The sequence below is a fragment of the Calypte anna genome, chromosome 20 (assembly GCF_003957555.1).
Source record: "Calypte anna isolate BGI_N300 chromosome 20, bCalAnn1_v1.p, whole genome shotgun sequence".
Classification (NCBI taxonomy): domain Eukaryota; kingdom Metazoa; phylum Chordata; class Aves; order Apodiformes; family Trochilidae; genus Calypte; species Calypte anna.
Window position 1 is genome coordinate 1,153,309 of NC_044265.1, and position 19,179 is coordinate 1,172,487.

Sequence of the window (19,179 nt, forward strand, 5' to 3'; positions counted from 1 at the left end):
TTGAATAGAAAACACGGACCCAGGAAATAGCAATGGGGAATCAACCAAGTAAAGATATAAATATGAAAACCCCCTTAGGATGTATCTTAAAACACTGGAAGGACTTGGGGGGGGTTCCGGGGGGAAGTATAAGTAAAAAGACACTCCTTAAATACTGTACGCAATGGTGGCCGTTGTATAAATTGGATGATGGTGAAAAATGGCCACCGGAGGGGACAATTAATTATAATACAGTCTTACAACTGATGCTTTTCCTCCGCCGGCTCAATAAATGGGATGAGGTGACGTATGCAGATATGTTTTTTACTCTGAGGAATAAACCAGAATGGCAAAAAGAGTGCGGAATCAATGTAGCCCCTCAGGACCCCCTAGTACTAGCCCTGGAGAAAGATAAAAAAGGTTCAAAGCCTAAGGAACGTTGCTGTGATGCATGTAGCATTGGGCAGCAGTGTCTTAAGTTAACAAGGAAGGATAGTGGAAGGGAGAGCGAAATAAGCCTATGGGAGTACCATCCGTTTGCCCCTGGACGGGAAGGGCCTCTTCCCAGGCCAGAAGAAGAGCAAGGGGAAGCTAGCCCATTAAAGGAACTGGAGCGATTTTGGAAATCTAAGTTTGGGTGTAGCCCTGATAAGTTAGACAAGAGTTGGGGGGGGGTTAGCCCATTAAGGTCGAGGAACGACGGGGGAAAAGGTAGCCCACAGGGATTGGATAATCCGCAGGGATCGGGGAGTGACAGGGATGCTGGAAGCCCACTTAGACTAGAAATTGAGAGAGAGGGAGGCAGTCCGCCGGGAGCAGAGAGCCGAGGGAAGACGCGTAGCCTACCCAAACTAAGCCCATATGGGGATGGTAGCACACCCAGGAATGGAGGTGGCTGTAAAAGGGAAACCAGCACACCAAGGACTGGAGATAGAAGTAACCCACTGGGAGATGACGTCTCTAAGCTGGGGTATAGTGAGAAGGATAACAATGAGACATGCATGAGAGAGGCAGAGAACAGCTCACAAAGGCTGAATATAGTAATTCAGATAAAGGATGAGAGAGGTGGAAGGGAAATAGTGGGGAAAGAGCTAATAGAAACAGATGGTGAAAGTGAAGAGCAGGAGAAGGGAAAAAGAAAAGAGAAGAGAAAGAATCGGGAAGACATTGAGGGCCAGGAAGATCCTGGGGAAGGGACCAGTCACTCGTACTACACCAGATCTGTGGCACGGAGAGAAGCAGAGGAAAAAGAGGAAGGGAACCATACGATAGCTCCTCTCCGACAAGTTATGCCGATAGTAGGGGAAAAGGGTAGAATCAAGGTGCCGTTTTCAACGAGTGATCTGAACAACTGGAGGGATGAAGCGAGGAGCTTCAGGAGGAATCCAGAGGGAGTAGCGAGGAGGTTTGAGCTGATGGCAAAGAATTTGGACATTGACTGGGAGGACATAGAAGTAATGTTGTCGGAATTGACAGATACAGAAAGGGAGCTCGTGTTGGAAACAGGGAGGCGACATGCAGAATTATTAACCTCACCAGGGAGAAGGATAGAAGATATATTCCCCAGCAGTAAACCAGAATGGGACCCAAGTAACAGAGATCACTATAACCTGCTGGAACAGTATAGAAGGCTGATAGCGGCGGGCTTGCGTAATGCAATCCCCAAGGCCATTAACTGGTCAATGCTATACGATATTAGACAGGGAAAGGATGAGACCCCATCAGAGTTCCTGGATAGACTTAGGGCAGCCATGAGACAATACACACCCCTAGACCCGGCAACAGAAGAAGGGAAACAACAGTTGTTAGGATTGATGATGGAACAGAGTAATCCAGACATCAGGAAGAAATTGCAAAAGCTTAAACATCCAGAAAATAAAAATCTAGAGACGTTGCTGAATGAGGCATGGAACGTATATAATAATAGAGAGATAGAGGAAAAGAAAAAAGAGGATAGGAGGATAGCTCGAGTGGTGGCAGTAGCAGTAGCGGCCCAAAATACAAACCACTCGGAACCAGAGATCAGGGGAAGAGGTAGAGGCATCCCAGCAAAAGGGGGAGGGAGGCTCCAACCCCACCCAGCCAGAGTAGGGCCAAACCAGTGTGCGTACTGCCTGAAAATGGGACACTGGAAGCGAGAATGCCCCCAGCTAAGGGAAAAACTAATGGGCACTGCTACTACCACACGTCAGGATAGCGAATGAGGGGGACCGGTGGGCCGCTCCCTAGCAGACCCACTGGTTAGAATGGAGCTAGGGGAAGGTAAAAAGGAAATGGACTTTTTGACTGATACGGGAGCAACCTTTTCAGTTTTGAATCGGGAATTGGTACCTAGGAGTGATGAATTTGTACAAGTCGTGGGAGCAACAGGCCAACCAGAAAAGGCTTACTTTTTGAAACCCATTAGATATAAAATTGGGAAGCAGATGGGGATCCATCAGTTCCTATATTTACCAAATTCGCCAAAGCCCTTATTAGGAAGAGACCTGCTAGAAAACTTGGGAGCCATAATAAAGTTTAACAAAGATAAATTGGAATTCCAAGTAAACGAGGAACAACTGATCGCGGCTCTAAGCCTGACGATCAGCTGTGTGGAACCAAAGCCTGAGAATCACAACATCGAGCGAATCCTGAGCGAAGCATACCCATTAGTATGGGCTACTGATGTACCTGGGAAATCAAAACAGGCAGCACCCATTATTGTCGGACTGAAAGCTGGGGCAAGGCCGGTGGTAAGAAAACAATACCCTCTGAGGATAGAAGACAGGGAGGGGATTGAGCCCATAATCAAAAAGTTTTTGGAGTTGGGGTTACTAGTAGAATGCGAATCGGATTTCAACACACCCATCCTGCCAGTAAGGAAACCCAATGGGGCTTATAGGCTAGTTCAGGATCTGAGAGCAGTAAACGAAATAACCAAGACACTACACCCGGTAGTTGCTAACCCATACACCCTTTTAACCAAATTGAAAGATAATTTGGCATGGTTCACCGTATTAGATTTAAAAGATGCATTCTTCTGCCTTCCCTTAGCTCCCGAGAGTCAAAAGACTTTTGCCTTTGAATGGGAATTTGTAGAAAGAGGAAGAAAGACCCAACTTACCTGGACAGTATTGCCCCAAGGATGGTGTAATTCCCCCACGATTTTTGGGAATCAGTTAGCCAAAGAGTTAGAGCAGTGGGAAAGGCCACTGGGAGATGGCACTCTTCTGCAGTACGTAGACGACCTCCTGATAGCAACAGTGACAAAGGAAGAATGCATTGAATGGACTATTTCCCTGTTAAACTTTCTGGGTTTAAGTGGATATCGAGTCTCTCAACAGAAAGCACAGCTGGTGCAGACGGAAGTGGTTTACCTGGGATATGAAATTTCCCGAGGACAACGATCCCTGGGAGCAGCCAGAAAAGAAGCTATTTGCCAGATGCCTAAACCAGAGACAGTAAGAGGTCTGCGCGCCTTTTTGGGGATGACAGGTTGGTGTCGGCTATGGATTTACCAGTATGGGATACTCGCTAAACCACTGTATGATTTGTTGAAGGAGACCAAGAGTGTCCTAGTTTGGACTCCCGAAGCAGAGGGGGCCTTCAGAAAGCTGAAACAGGAGTTAATGAGGGCACCAGCCTTAGGTCTCCCAGATGTATCAAAACCATTCTGGCTGTTCTCCCATGAGCGACAGGGGATGGCCCTAGGAGTCCTAGCACAGCAGTTAGGGCCACATAAAGAGCTGTGGCCTATTTCTCCAAACAGTTGGATGAAGTAAGCAAAGGATGGCCTGGCTGCCTGAGAGCGGTGGCCGCAGTGATTATCAATATAGAAGAGGCCAGGAAGCTCACGCTGGGCCAAAAGGTAATGGTGCTAGTGTCTCACACCGTCTCAGCTGTGTTAGAGCAGAAAGGTAACCACTGGCTGTCACCTTCCAGATTCCTAAAATACCAGGCCATCTTGGCTGAATCAGATGACGTAACTATTCAGGTGACTAACATTGTGAACCCAGCTTCATTCCTAGAAGGGAGAGCCCCAGCAGAACCAATCGAGCACGACTGCCTGAAAACAATTGAAGCCGTCTACTCCAGTCGCCCGGACCTCAAAGAAGAACCGTTCGAAGATGCGGACAACTGGTTCACGGATGGAAGTAGTTTCGTGAGGCAGGGAGTAAGAATGGCTGGTTATGCAATTACCACCGCAGAAAAGGTAATTGAGTCGAATCCTTTGCCTGCAGGGACTTCAGCCCAGAAGGCAGAGCTGATAGCTTTGATCCGAGCCCTGGAATTGGCGGAGAACATGCAGATTAACATATGGACAGACTCCAAGTACGCCTTTTCCATCGTACATGCTCATGGAGCCATCTGGAAAGAAAGAGGACTGTTGACTGCTCAAGGGAAAGCAGTCAAACATGCAAAGGAGGTCCTGCGACTGCTAAAGGTAGTCCAACTCCCAGTACAGGTGGCCATAATGCATTGTAAGGGACACCTAAAGGGAAACACTACCCCGGAGATAGGGAACCGAAAAGCGGATGCGGAGGCTAAATTAGCCGCTGCAAGAACTGAGGAAATAAAAATAACAGCTCTAATACCAGGTGAGTTAGACACTAACCTCTGGCCAGAATATCAGGAGTCAGATCACAAGTGGATCCAGAAAAATAAAGGTAGAATGTTAGAAAATGGTTGGGGTCAATTGGAAACAGGACAGTTAATAATACCAGGGAATATGATGTGGCAGTTTGTGAAAGCAGAACACGAGAAAGCCCATTGGGGTTTAGACCCGCTATATCAGTATCTGCAGGCTCGGGTAGCGGGACCAAAATTGTTTACCACTGTAAAACATGTCACATCCCAGTGTGAAAGATGCCTGAAGAACAACCCGAACACAGGAACTAAGATACACCAAGGAGCCATAAATCGAGGTAAATTCCCAGGTGAGGTATGGCAAATTGACTTCTCTGAACTCCCAAGAAAAGGAGGGTTTCGATATTTGTTAGTGTTAACTGATACATTTTCTGGGTGGCCTGAAGCATTCCCTTGCAGAACGAACAAGGAAAGAGAAGTAACTAAAGTGCTATTGAATGAAATTATTCCACGGTTTGGGGTACCGAAGAGTATTTCCTCGGATAGAGGTACACATTTCTGTGCAAAAGTGGTAAGAGCGATAAGCAAAGCGTTACAGATTAAATGGCAATTACATACGCCTTACCGTCCACAGGCTAGTGGGCAAGTGGAAAAGATGAATCATCTTATCAAACAGCAGATTGCCAAAATATGCCAGGAGACTAATTGGCAGTGGTATCAAGCTTTGCCTATTGCTCTGCTTAGGCTGAGAGTCAAACCAAGGTCAAAAGAAAGGTTAAGCCCATTTGAAATTCTATATGGCAGACCTTACGCTATGCAAACTGTAAATGGGGACGCTGTAGATCAAATAGGTAATCAGTATATTTATGACTATGCGATTATGGTGGGGAAGCAATTCGACAAAAATGCTACGGTGGTGATTGATCACCAACCTAAACAACCTGACTGTAAGTTGCATCCGTTTAATCCCGGTGATTGCGTATATGTTAAGAATCTCTTAGGAAAACCCCTACAAGAGAAGTGGGAGGGACCTTTCCAAGTGCTGCTGACCACCTTCACCGCGGTTTGGATCAAGGAGCGACCTACGTGGATCCATTACTCACGGGTCAAGAAAGCACCAGAGAGTAAACAAGAGGAGTAGACACCATGACCCGGACTCCACTTCAGACCTCTACCATCCTGATCATTGGACTCTTGATAAGTATAGTTCTTCCCCAAAACCCTGCCCCAATGGACCCATGGTCTAACACACACCAGTGTATCCATCCGGAGTTGGACAGGGACCCGAAAGGACCATATTTTGAGGTTTATGCCCTACGTAATAATCAGCCATACGCGAGAGAAGTATGGCATCAGCCCAGCATACTAGCATATAAGGGGATGCTTGTGGTGGAAGCTAAAATCCATGATGAAAAGGATCCAAATGATTTGGGCGATGGTACAGGCGTATCAACGCCCCTTAGGATTAGAACTTGATGAAAGAATTCGTAAGTTATAAGAAAAGGAGGGAAATGAAGCCCCTAAAACAGTTACTTTCAAGAGATAATGGGTTAAAGCATAGGATATAGAGCATCTGGAGAAAGCTCAGCATTTAGGAAACCACATAGAGCAATAAATTGGTTAAGGAATGGAACACAATGGCAGGGAAGAGAGATAGGAACAGGCAGTGATAGAGCTCAGCGCATTTCAGAGCCAACAAGGTCGGCTTGACCCAAAGGCCTCTGCCAAGCTATGGGGGCCAAGCCAAGTACATCGGAGATTGCCCAAATTAGGAAGGAGTTCAAAAGTTTAAAGGAGGAAGACTCACGGGACGCCCCCTGCCAATGATGAAGGCAACCGGAACGACCACCAAGATGCTCCTCAAAAGAAAGGCCCCGCCCTACGCCCCGCCTATACCACGCCTCTATATACATATGTATGATTATGTATGTACTATGATGTAATTCTGTAATCAAAATGTATAAAAAGGCTTGCATTTGTCACGGGAATTCAGAAATCCCTTTGCGATTTCTCCGACGCGTGTCGTTAATAAAATACCTCCTGCCTATTTGACTCAAACCAAGTCTTTGAGGCAGTTTATTCTCGCCTTCTGGGGCAAAATTCGGCATCAGGCTCTGCCACTCCACTCCCCGTGGGCCTGAAGCCCCCATCACCCTCCACACTGGCCCACGGAACAGGAAACCTCTGCAGTGTCTGAGGTGGGCAGCACTGTGCAACACCACGTCCTTTTTTCCATGTTCCTGATGAAAGATAAGGAGAAAACCAGGAGAAACTCTCATCCATCTCTACCACAGTGCCCTGGGGCTGAATTGGGCATGAGAAGCTGATGCTGGCAGAGGACTGAGGGGACCTGATGCAGGGAAGATCTGGTTGGGTGCTCTAGGGGACCAAGACACACACAGACCACACAGCAATCCCACCAAGGTCAAGGCCCCTGTCAGCAGAGAGGGGGCACAGGTTTTTTTTCCACCCCTCTGCTGGAAATCCTGATGTGCAAGCTGGTCCTTGAGCCTGGAGGAATTTTAGTCCAGGAGAAGGGTGTGAGTGGTGCAGGGGGGGATTGGTTGCTCAAGGATGGAATGGGAATGGGTTCCCAGCACCTGGGCCAGAGTGGGGCTGTTCATAGGGCCTGAAAACACGCACTTGCCTTGAAAGCAACAAAATGAAACTGCTAAAAACATACTCTGCTCTAGCACTCCCCACAGCACACAGAGGAACAGCACAAGGTCAGCAGCTGCAGGCCAAAACTCAGCTTTGTTTTCTTAAAACACCGTGGCACTCCCTGTAACACACAAGGAGAGGGAGCATCCATCATCCACACCCACTGCTTTATCACCCTGGCAGCTAAAGGCACAATCCATGTGTGTCAAACACCAGCAGTGCTCCCCCAGAGCTGCCTGTGCACAGCCAGGAGAGGGGCAGGGGCAGTGCCAGGGAGGGCACAGGGCTGAGCAGCATCTCCTGCACTCCAAAGGTGACCAGGGGGCTGGAAGGAGCCCATCTGAGCCCATCTGTGTTTCTGCTTTCCTTCCATGCTCTCACCAGCAGCTCCTCCCTCAGCTGGGGCAGTGCTGAGGGGTACAGAACCCCCTCAGACCCAAGCTTGACCCAAGCTCTGTGGTACCTCTGGCCCCCCACAGAGGAGAAAATGGACAATAAAAGAGAGTGTGACACACAGAGCTGCTTTTCAAAGCCCAGTTTGTCTTTCCAGCCTCTCCTTGCAGCAGCTGTTTCCAACCTGCCTGGTTTTCTTTTGCTTGAAAAGGAAGAAGGAACCAGGGCTGCTGGGTGTGAATGCTCAGCCTGTCCCCTCAGCCTCCTGGATCTGCCTCAGCCTTTTGATATAAAGGATTTGAAAGTCAATATTCCATTTGATCAGAATAAACCCCATGTGTTTGTTGCAAATGAGTGAATCTAGAATAACAACAAGTTATTATCTATTATATATAATATAATATAACATAACATATTTATATAATTATATAATTATATAACTATATATAGTTATATATACTATAATATATAATATATATTATATTATAATATAATTATCTAATATAATACAATATAGTATTATATTGTTGCAGTTGCAAAAATATTGTCCAGAATAATGCAGATCTTCCTGTCAATTTTCTGCCACATTCAAACTGCTGTGAGGCTCTTGGAAAACCAGAGAGCTATGCAGAAGTCAAAGAGCAAAGACAAAGTGATTGCCCACAGCAAGGAGAGGGGGAGGGGTCAATAGCAACATGGTTCATTAGTGGTTCATTAGCCAGGTTAATCTGCATCCAATGTCATGTCCAAATGTGTGACCCCCTTGCTGGCAAAAGCATTAACAGCTTCAGGGCTTCTCTAGATATAACAGAGCAGCAACTTGAAAAAAAATGTTAAAGTGCCAGTTATTCCAGGAGTCTGTGAACCCCAGAGAGCTCTTGAGAGGTCACTTTCTAACCAAGATTGGCTCAATCACTGCAGAGCTTCTGGGGTGGGGATGGAAAGGGGCAGGGACTGCATGGAACCCCCTGCTCTGATGAAAAACTTGGCCAACATCTTCATCACTGGCTCCTGCAGTCACCTACATCCACAGCAGTCTCACTGCTCTTGTTTCTTTTCACAGCTTTCTTTTTCTTTTATTTAAACTACAAAAAGGTGATGTGTATCTTGAGGCAGCTCAGCTCCTTGATCCTTCCCGTGTGGGAATTTGTCTTAACTCTTGAAAGAAAGGGTCTGAGCTGTCCTTGGAGAAATTCTCTCTGGTTTTTGGCTTCCTGGTGACCTGGAGCTGTTGCATTTGGACTAATCCCTCTACACTGAGTGCTTGGGTTGGTCTCTGTTTCAGGTTGGTGTTATTATTCACCAAGCCTTGTTCCAAAGACACCCTTGCCAAGACTGGATCACAAAATCTGAGTTGCTTTCATTTTTGCCTGCAGTCTGAGAATTATCAGAGCCTCTCCAGTCTTGGAAGGGCCCATCAGTGAAGGTGGTTGACCTGGACTTATATCAGGAATGGGTGACCAGCTGGAGATGGAAAAGCCTCAATACCATCTTTACTGACTTCTGAGTCAGTGCCCCCATGCAAAGAAGGGGAGACAGGAGTAAGTCCATGGGATGGGTTTCTCCCTGCTAACCAGCATTATAACATCTGGATAACATGATCCCTTTGCCCACTGAAGTTCTCCACTAGAGAAGTATCCATCTTTTTCCTTGCACCACAAGGTTATCAAGGAATGCTCAGTATTCCCACTGCTATTTTAGGACCCTGGTGTGTTCCTGTTACCTTCTCTTCTATGCTTCAAGGCTGAGGCTGAGTTTGAACTGATGACTTGAGAGGTGCTGTGTAAAAAGGGTCCCTTCATAGCCTAATTTTTGCTAGCTGAGGAGACAACAGAGATGAGGTTTGTGGGCTCAGCACTTTTATATTAATTGTTTAAAAAGAAAATCTTTAATTCCTGGTATTTCTGTGCAAATGTAATTGTTCAAATGCCTCCATTTCACAGTCACACAACCTCTGGAGCAGCAGTCAGATTGTACTTGGAACAGTCACCTACAGCTCAAGGCTTTGGATGGCTCTGCACAAACCAGAGGATGTGACACTGCTCCAGACACGCAGCCTGGGAGCTGCTGGGGACAAACTGGAGTGGGTTCTGCAACTGCTCACGTGTTGTCCCTGGGCCCTGTGGCAGCTCTCAGGCAGCTTTCCATGAAAACTCCTCCATCAGAAGGCAGAGCTGCAGTGTCCCTGGCACAGATGCTGCAGACAGCCCATCCCAGTAAACAGCCACATTTTAAACACTTGAATTCTCTTTCCCAATGCTTAATAATTTCCTTCTGGTTGGACTGTTCCCAAAGCTGAAAAGAGACAAAACAACTACACAGAATTCATTCAAACTTGCTAACAGCAAACACCCTGCCTGTGATTCCCCATTGCAGTGGGGTTGTTTGTGCTCTGGCAAAGCACAAGAGCTGGAAAAGGTGAGCCAGGCAGCATGGCACAGGTCTGATAGGGGAAAAGAGACTGCTCCTGTAATGATCAAGTGAGACAGACAAGAAAATCAGAGGAGGGTAGAGGGCAGTGACCTGGGTAAAGTGTGGTTTGCAAAGAGACTTGGTAATGCCCAGACTGATCCCTTTTCACTTCTTGCCCATCTGATTGTGTGGCAGATGCCAGATGGAGGTGAATAAGTTGGGTTAGATCTAACCAGAAAAAGCTGACAAGCTCCCAGGTTCACAGTGTGTTCTCTGCCTGCCCTCCTCTTCCTGTTCCCTTTCCTCATGTGGGGTGAAGGAGGCAAAGCAAAAAGCACATCCAGTTTCAACAAACCCCTCTCCATCCATCACACCCCACTGGCTTCAATCACCTCACCGAGTCCATCACAGAGTAAGAAAATCACACAGATTTGGAAGTGTGTACTGCCCATTAGCAGTGCATCCCCTGCATCCTCTCCTCCTGTTCTCCAGCCCAGCTGCTGGACACCCACCCCCCTCAGCAGGGTTTCTGCTCCTGCCTCAGTGGCACAGATCATGGCACAGGTTGGTACAGACCATGTGGAGTCCTTGGCTGCTTGGCCAGTGGGGGTTACAGACCCCTCACAAACCCTTTGAATGTGCAGACTGTGGAAAAGCAAAGCCCTGCAGAAGTGCTGGGACAGAAATACTCTGACCTGCTGCCCTACAGACCCAGGAACTCATCACACTTGCAGTGCTCCTCATCCTATTATGTAGAGAAACAAGATAAACCAGGTGTCTCGAGTTGCCAAAGAGTGGGTGTGAGTCCACCTGTGCCTGGTTAGGGCAGGCCCCCTGTTACCAGGGGCCAATAAAGGTGGGACACACACCCACAGAGAGGAGCTCACTCTGTGCAAGGCAATGGAGAGGCCAGCAGCTCTGGAGCCTCAGGAGCAAGAAAGGCTCCTCCTGCTACACTATTAAACAGCCCTACAGCACCCACTGAGGAGAGGCTGAGAAAACTGGGTCTGATCAGCCTTGAGAAGAGAAGGCTTAAGGAAGACCTTATCACCATGTTTCAGTATGTAAAGGTGGCTACAAAGAGGATGGAGACTCCCTGTTTACCAGGAATCCCATGGACAAGGGGCAATGGGCACAAGGTGCTCCTGGGGAGATCCCAACTGAACACAAGAGGGACATTTTTCCCCATGAGGACAGTCAGACCTTGGGATGTTCTCCCAGGGGAAGTGGTGGATTCCCCCACTTTGGAAAGTTTGAAGTCTCAGCTCAATGGGGTGCTGAGACATCTCAGAGAAACAATAATATTAGAAGGGTTGGAACAGAGGATCCTTGAGGTCATTTCCAACCTAACAGTCTGGGATTCACTGCAAGATCACATTTACTCTGTGGTCTTTCCTCAGACTTGCCAACAAAGTGCAAAGCAGATGACTCCATCAGGCAGCTACAAGGCTGAGAAGTGAAACCAACATCAAAATCCATGAACTTCCCCAAGGCTGATACAAACAATCCTCATTGCAATACTGCTGGGTTTGCATGGCAGGGTTTTGATAGTGGGCTGCAGAGCTGTCTTCAGCCTGTAGAAGAGGAGGCTCAGGGGAGACCTCATCACTCTCTCCAACTCCCTGAAAGGAGGTTGGAGCCAGGGGGGGGTTGGGCTCTTTTCCCAGGCAACTCTCAGCAAGACAAGAGGGCAGGGTCTCAAGTTGTGCCAGGGGAGGTTTAGGTTGGAGATGAGAAAGAATTTCTTTCTGGAGAGGGTGATCAGGCATTGGAATGGGCTGCCCAGGGAAGTAGTGGATTCTCTGTGTCTGGAGATCTTTCCAAAGAGCCTGGATGTGGCACTGAGTGCCATGGGCTGGGAACCACGGGGGGAGTGGATCAAGGGTTGGACTTGATGCTCTCTGAGGTCCCTTCCAGCCCAGCCCATTCTATGATTCTGTGAGAAGCTGCCCAAAACTTCCCCCATGCCTGACCAAGCCAAAGGCAGAGGGACCCAGAGGGAGCCAGGGCTGAGCCCCATCAGCAATGGTGGCAGTGCCTCTGTGATAACAGATTTAAAAAGGGGGAAAAAACTGCTACACAGCAACAGCAGCAGAGAGAGGAGTGAGGATATGTGAGAGAAACAACTTTGCAGACAGCAAGCTCAGTGCAGGAGGGGATGCTGCAGGCACTGGAGCAGATTTCCCCTTGCAGCCTGTGATGAAGAGGAGGGTGAAGAAGGTTGTTCCCCAGCAGCCACTGGAGGTCCATGGTGGGGCAGATACCTCCCTGCAGTCCATGGGGACCCCATGCTGGAGCTGGTGAAGGCCTGGGGGAGACTGTGATCCCTTGGGAAGGGATCTGGAGCAACTGCTGGAGCAGTTGGAGAAGTTTGGGAAGAACTGTCTCCTGTGGGAGGGACCCCAGACTGGAGGAGGAGCAGTGTGAGGAGTCCTTCCCCTGAGGAAGGAGCAGCAGAGACCAGGTGTCAGGAGGTGACCCCAACCCCCATTCCTTGTCCCCTGCACCACTTGGGGGAGAAGAAGTTGGGATTGAAGTTCACAGAATCATAGAATGGTTTGGGTTGGAAGGGACCTTAAAGCTCCCCCAGTGCCACCCCTGCCATGCTCAGGGACACCTCCCACAGCCCAGGGTGCTCCAAGCCCCATCCAACCTGGGCTGGAACACTGCCAGGGATGGGGCAGCCACCTGCTCAGTGTCTCACCAACCTCACAGGAAAGAATTTTTCATAATGCCTTACATAAATCTCCCCTCTTCAAGTTTTAACCCATTTCCCTTGTCCTCTCCCTCCCCCCCCCCCCCCCCCGTGTCCAAAGCCCTCCCCCAGCTTTCTTGTAGCCCCTTCAGGTATTGGAAGGTTGCTCTGAGCTCACCTGGGAGCCTCCTCTTCTCCAGGCTGAACAACCCCAATCCCTCAGCCTGGCTTTCTGGGCTACAAGCACACACTGACAGCTCATGTTGAGCTTTTGGTCCACCACCACCCCCGAGTCCTTCTCCTCACTCCTTTCTCTTCCCAACCTGTATTCATGCATGAAATTGCCTCAACCCAGGTGCAGAACCTTGCATTTGGCCTTGCTGAACTTCATGCAGTTTGCATGAACCCACTTCTCAAGCCTGTCAAGGTCCCTCTGGATGCCATCCCTTCCCTCCAGTGTGTTGACTTCACCACAGTGGGGTCATCAGCAAACTTCCTGAGGGTGCTCCCCATTCCACTGTCCATGTCACCAACAAGGATGTAAAACAGCACTGGTCCCAGTACCAACCCCTGAGGAACCCCCCTCATCACACGTCTCCATTTGGACATAGAGCTGTTGATCACAACCCTTTGGGTGCAGCCATCCAGCCAGTTCCTTATCCAGTGGGTGCCCCATCCCTCAAATCCATATCATTGCAGTTCAGAGATCAGGATGTTGTGTGGGACAGTGCTGGATGCTTTGCACAGCTCCAGGTAGATAACATCTGTTGCCCTGCCTTTGTACATTGAGGCTGTGACCCTACCATGAAAAGGCCACCAAATCAGGCAGGATTTGCCCTTAGTGAAGCTGTGCTGGCTGTCACAAATTACCCTTTGGTGTCCACATGCTTGAACAAAGACTTCAGGAGGATCTGCTCCATGATCTTGCCAGGCAGAGGTGAAACTGAGTGCCCTATAGTTCCCTGGGTCTTCTTTTTTCCAGTTGTGAAAATTAGGGTTATGCTTCCCCTTTTCCAGCCAGGAAGCTGAGCTCAGGAAGAAGTGAGGGGTGGGGAGACAGACTTTTAAGATTTTGTTTTCTTTTGCATTATCCTACTCTGATTTGATTGGTAATAGACTAAATTCTTTTCCCCAAACTGAACTTCTTTTGCCCATAACAGTAACTGCTGAGTGATCTCCCTGCCCTCATCTCAACTCATCAGCTTTTTCTTGTATTTTCTCTTCCCCAGGGGGAGTGAGGAGCTGAAGAGGGGCAGTGATGGAGTAGCTGGGGGGCTCCTGGCAGCCATCCAGCACCAACCAGCAAGAGATTGTGATCAGGGCCCCTCCCAGAAAGATGCCAGATCCATCACCAGGTTCCTACTGGGAGCTGCTCACATGGCACAGCCCTGGGGATGCTGAGTGAGATGACAGCAAAGTCAACACCAGCTGATGAGGCAAGCCCATTGTTTAAGATGCTGCTGTCAAGGTGAGTAGTTTGCAATGCTCTGCTCAGACAAAGCCCAAAATCAGGGCAGTGCTGTTTGTCAGACCCTCTACATTCACGTTGCCCAACTCCAGTTGTCAAGAGTTTCATTGTTCATCCCACATCATCAGCTTCTGGTCCTTCTGCACTTAGGAGAGAAGTGTGAAGCAAGTTTGTAGCTCCCTGGATGAGCCCATCTCTCCCTTGTGTATACTGTGAGCTTCCAATAGATGATTCATTGGCTTAAGTTGGCTGGCAGGAATTACAGCTTTTCTCTTTGGGTTGTTTTTTGGTTTTTTTTTTAACGTTTCCATTTAAAACTCTCTCTGGAAAGTGTTTGCTGTGGCTGGCAGCAGGAATATAATCTTTCAATGAGCTGAGAAAAGCTAATTTCCTTTGTCAGAAAGAGATCTGTCTTCCCTGTAAAGCAAGTTTCTGACATATGAAGCCATTCAGAGAAATCTGAAGTGCAGTTTATTCCCTCCTCCCTCTGAAGCCAAAGAGGAGGATCTGGGATGGCTCCATTTTTGATGCAGATTGCTGCTGACTTCCATAAAAGACCAGAAAGCTCAAGCTGTCTTCTGCCAGTCAGCAGCAGAAAGACTGAAAGATACCCACAGTAATCCAGCCTGCTAGGAAAATCTGTGGTTTTCTAAGCTAGTAAACAAAGAGGAAGCACCTTTCTCCCAGGGGTTTATTAAAATAGCAACACCCTTCAATTCAACAGCAGATTTTACCCAAGAATCCTGAAGAAAAGTGATGGGAACTCCTGTAGCCCACACAAATTAGGTGCATATCAACTGGGAAGTGGGTATTTTCTCATTGGCAAACCCAAAAGCTGGCTGGTGTTCCAGCCCAGAAGCCACCACAGGAGATAACTTAGAAGAGGCAAAAGCAACTGATGTGTTTTATCAATGAAGGGTCCTGGTGTGTAAGTCCCTAACACAAGAGAGCACAGAGCTGTTGGAGTGAGGCCAGAGGAGGCCAGGGATGCTCAGATGGACATGGAGCAGCTCTGGAGACAAGATGAGAGCTGGGAGTGTTCAGGCTGGAGAAGAGAAGGCTCTGAGGAGACCTTAGAGCACCTTGCAGTGCCTAAAGGGGCTCCAGGAAAGCTGGGGAGGGACCTGGGACAAGGGGCTGGAGGGATGGGATGAGGGGGAGAAGTTTCAAGCTGAAAAAGGGGGTATTTAGATTCGACATTAGGAAGAAAATCTTTCCTGTGAGGGTGGTGAAATATTGGCCCAGATTGGCCACAGAAGCTGTGGCTGCCTCATCCCTGGACACGTTCCAGGACGGGTTGGATGGGACTTGGACCACCCTGCTGGAGTTGATAACATCCCTGCTCACTGCAGGAGCGTTGGACTAGATGATCTTGAAAGGTCCCTTCCAACCCAACCATCCTGTGATTCTGTGATAAGATAGAATATATAAAAGAAGACTTCAGAGGAAAGCCCAAAGCACCAAGGAGCAGAACTGACTCCATTGCAGCTATTGCTGTGTGAGCTCTGCAGGAGAGAAGGCAGGAGAAGAGAACACCATGTGTGACGTGGTTCACTAAAAGGAAATAATACATGACAGCTTGGCCAAAACAAATGGTAAGTGAAAATCATCCCTCTGGGTCATGGGGATGGAGTGGAATAGATCCCACAGGAAGAGGAATCATCTTCGAGCTATGAACAACATTTCACGGGGTGAAATAATACACAGGTAAAATAATTCTTATAGTCACGGTCTCCCAAGTGCTAAAAGACTGAATAAGATGGGAAGAGCTGCCAGGAAGGACTGTCAGGTGCCTACAGACTAAGAACACCCATTTTACACAGTGAAGCTAGAAAAGGAGTGGCTTGTTTACCAAGAAAAATGTCCCAATGGCATCGTTCCAAGAGGGCACACAAAAAGTGCCCAAACCAGCATCTGTGTGCAGGAACAAAGATGAATCACCCCTGAGTTGGCTCAGTCTTAAACAGAGGGATTTATGAAAGTTCTGTGATGCAACAGCTCGGGGTTGCATTCATCCCCTAAATGATCAGTGTGGGAGCTCCGTGTAGGCAATGGGAGCCATGGGGAGAAGCTCCCAGCAACAGCTCTGTCACCTTTTTGGCTCCATCCAGATCTGCACTTGAGGCCATGCAAGCTGCAGTCCTCTCCAGGGCAGCATTGGCTCTGGCTGTGTGGACCAGCCAGCACTTCCCCATCCCCTGCAGCACCACTCAGGTACCACTCAGCCCTCAGGTACTGCAACTGCTCAGGAGATGCTCAAAGTTCAGAGGGTTGAGCTGCTCCCGTGCTTCAGTGTCTGTGCTTCAGCCCCCTCTGCATGGTGGTACCAGCTCACGAGCTGCCATGGAAGGGAGTGGAAGGTCTGAAGGTCACTTGAAGAATCACTGAGAAAGAAAGCAGGGAAAAAGTGGATTTAATGTTGATTTATGGAAGTGCAGCTGAATGGAACTTGTTGGCAAGGTTCACTCTGCGACATGCTAAGTGGAAGTGATGTGTAGCAGGATTGGATTGGAGTGACTTAGGAATTGGAGGACAGGATTTGTACAGGGAAAGGGGAGACCAAGTCAGGATGGGGTTAGGGTGATTTACTCAGGAATCAGGGAAAAGAAGGAGGAAAGCCCTCCCGTGGAGTCATGAGGGTCAGAGTAGAGCCCCTTGCTTTCTAAACTGCTTTGCAGAGGAGTCTGGGTGCAGCTACATCTACTCCTAGTCCTGGACTTGGTCAATGCTTGATGACTAAAGGGTTTAGGTGTAGGGATTTTAGTGTAGTGCTTTAAGATGTAATTATGGGTCTGGTGTGATTTGGAACAGCAGCAATTTGAGGTTGATTGATATTATTATAACAAATCACAAAATTAGGTTCTATAGTTTTCTGGCAACACTTAATCAATGGTCAACAGTTGTTTATAATCAGGTACAGCAGTTCAATTAAAGAGTTTACAGAGTTTCTAAAATCAATTGCTCACACACACAGAGATATAGGGGTTAACCTACAGTAAGAGGTTAAATTTTGGTGCTTAATGATTGTCCAGCTGCACAAAAAAGTTGCAGAAATATTGTTGCAAGTGATCTGTGAATAGGAATTATGGTAAATGCCTATAATTCACTCTTTCTGCTGCAAAATGAGAAGTAGAAGACTACTCACTCATTCCCATTGTATCCCAACTCCCTTCATGAGACACGGGGTAGCAGTCAGCTGCAGTCCCAGAGAGCTCCAAAGGGCCTCGTTGCAGGATCTGTCTTTATAGGGTCACAAGATGATTGGCTTGGGTTGGTGTTTTTCCATGGTGGCCACAAGTGGAGGCAGGTGACCTGTGGCACCTTTCAGAGCAGGATGTCACCCCAGCAGGAGGGGTCTGGGGTTCATTTCCCAGGCACCAGAATCCTGGGTGAGGTTGGGGAGAGCCTGATCACCCCAAAGCACTGTGTTTGCAGTGTAGGTGCCCAGCTGTTCCCACTCACTGCCCCAGGAGCAAGGTCAGGAAGTGCCAGGTTGAGGTCTCAGCTCCCTGCACTTGCCATCGACAGGAGAACAATGCTGGCTGGTGCTGAGCCCAGTTTAGACCAGTGTGGGGTAGGGGGCTGCACCACCACTGGCATAGCAAGGAATTTCAGGAGGAAAGGACAGCATGTGAACCCCACAACACTGCAAAAACTACCCTCAGTTTGGGGGAAGCACCAGGACACCAGAGATCCCTTTATGCCTCTGCTGAAAAAAACCAGATTTTCACATGAACCAAGCAAGCCCTTATTCCTCAGGGTTTTCTGCTTTCTATCCTTACAGCTCTGCTGCAAGTCTCAGTTTAACTCTCAGTATCAATCTCTGATAACCCCTGAGAAGACTATTACACAGTCTACTGCCTTTCCCAAGCCCACCCCAGTTTGGGTCTCTTTAACCCCTTCCTGATTTCCACAAACCCTGAGGTTTTCAGAGGTCTGGCTGCTCCCATTCCTCCTTTGGCTGAAGTGGGCTCAAAGTGACAGCAGACAAAAGGCTCAGAGCACAGATGTCTGCACTGCAACTCTTTAGGGCCCCAAGGTCTAACCCCAAAGTCAGTGTCAGTCTGTAGACAGCACTTCACTCACTGGTATTTGCCTTCTTGATCTGATGTTTTGGGGGGGCTGAACATGGGAACTTAACTCACGAACTTTTCACTCCAACTTCACACCCCAGGATCTCCTACCAGAGAAACGTTTGAGCAAACCTATGCTCCAGAAATAATTGCTGCACTTGTTAGGAATTATTCTTTTGACCTTTCTTTTTAGTTGGCTTTTGCACTCCTGCCAAACACAGAGCAAGGGTAGTGGCACCATTTTATATCTGATCCCTGGCGCCCTTGGAGTTTGTCTGAATTTCCCCAGGGTCAGTTGGTTCCTGAAAGCATATGGCACAGATCAGATGGGCAAAAGCAGCATCTGGGAGCTTTAATCACACAACTGTACCTCAGTTATTCAGCAAAGCAGCACTCTCGGGCAGCTGCTGTCAGTTACATCAGGTCAGAATTGTCATCTGGAGAGCAATGAGTGCTGGAAAAGAAAACGTTGAGAAACATTGAGAGTGTTAGTAACAGCTGCAGAGCAGAAGAATCAGCATTTCTGGCTTTTCTACAGGTGTCTGCACAAATAAATTAACTTGGACAAATGCATTTTGATTGTTAATCAGAAGATGTGGCAAACACATCAGCCCTGGGGCCATCAAGCCCCATGGCCAGGCAGTGCTCGTGCTAATAGGAACTGAGTTTTACCTCATGCCAGCAGCTGGGGAGCAGAAGATTGCCATATGATGGACTGAACACTGCAGCTTCCTTTAATGATTCAGGGCCAGATTTGTTGTCCTGTGCCAGTGGATGGGAGAGTGGCAGACACCCCAAAAAGCCAGCAGCTGAGCAGGTATTCTGCCTCACCCCAGCAAGGGAGGGAGCACAGCAGGAAACTCTCCCTGGGCCATCAAAGCTTGTTTTGCAGCATGAAGGGATTAATGCTGTTCCAGGTAGCTGTGGACTTG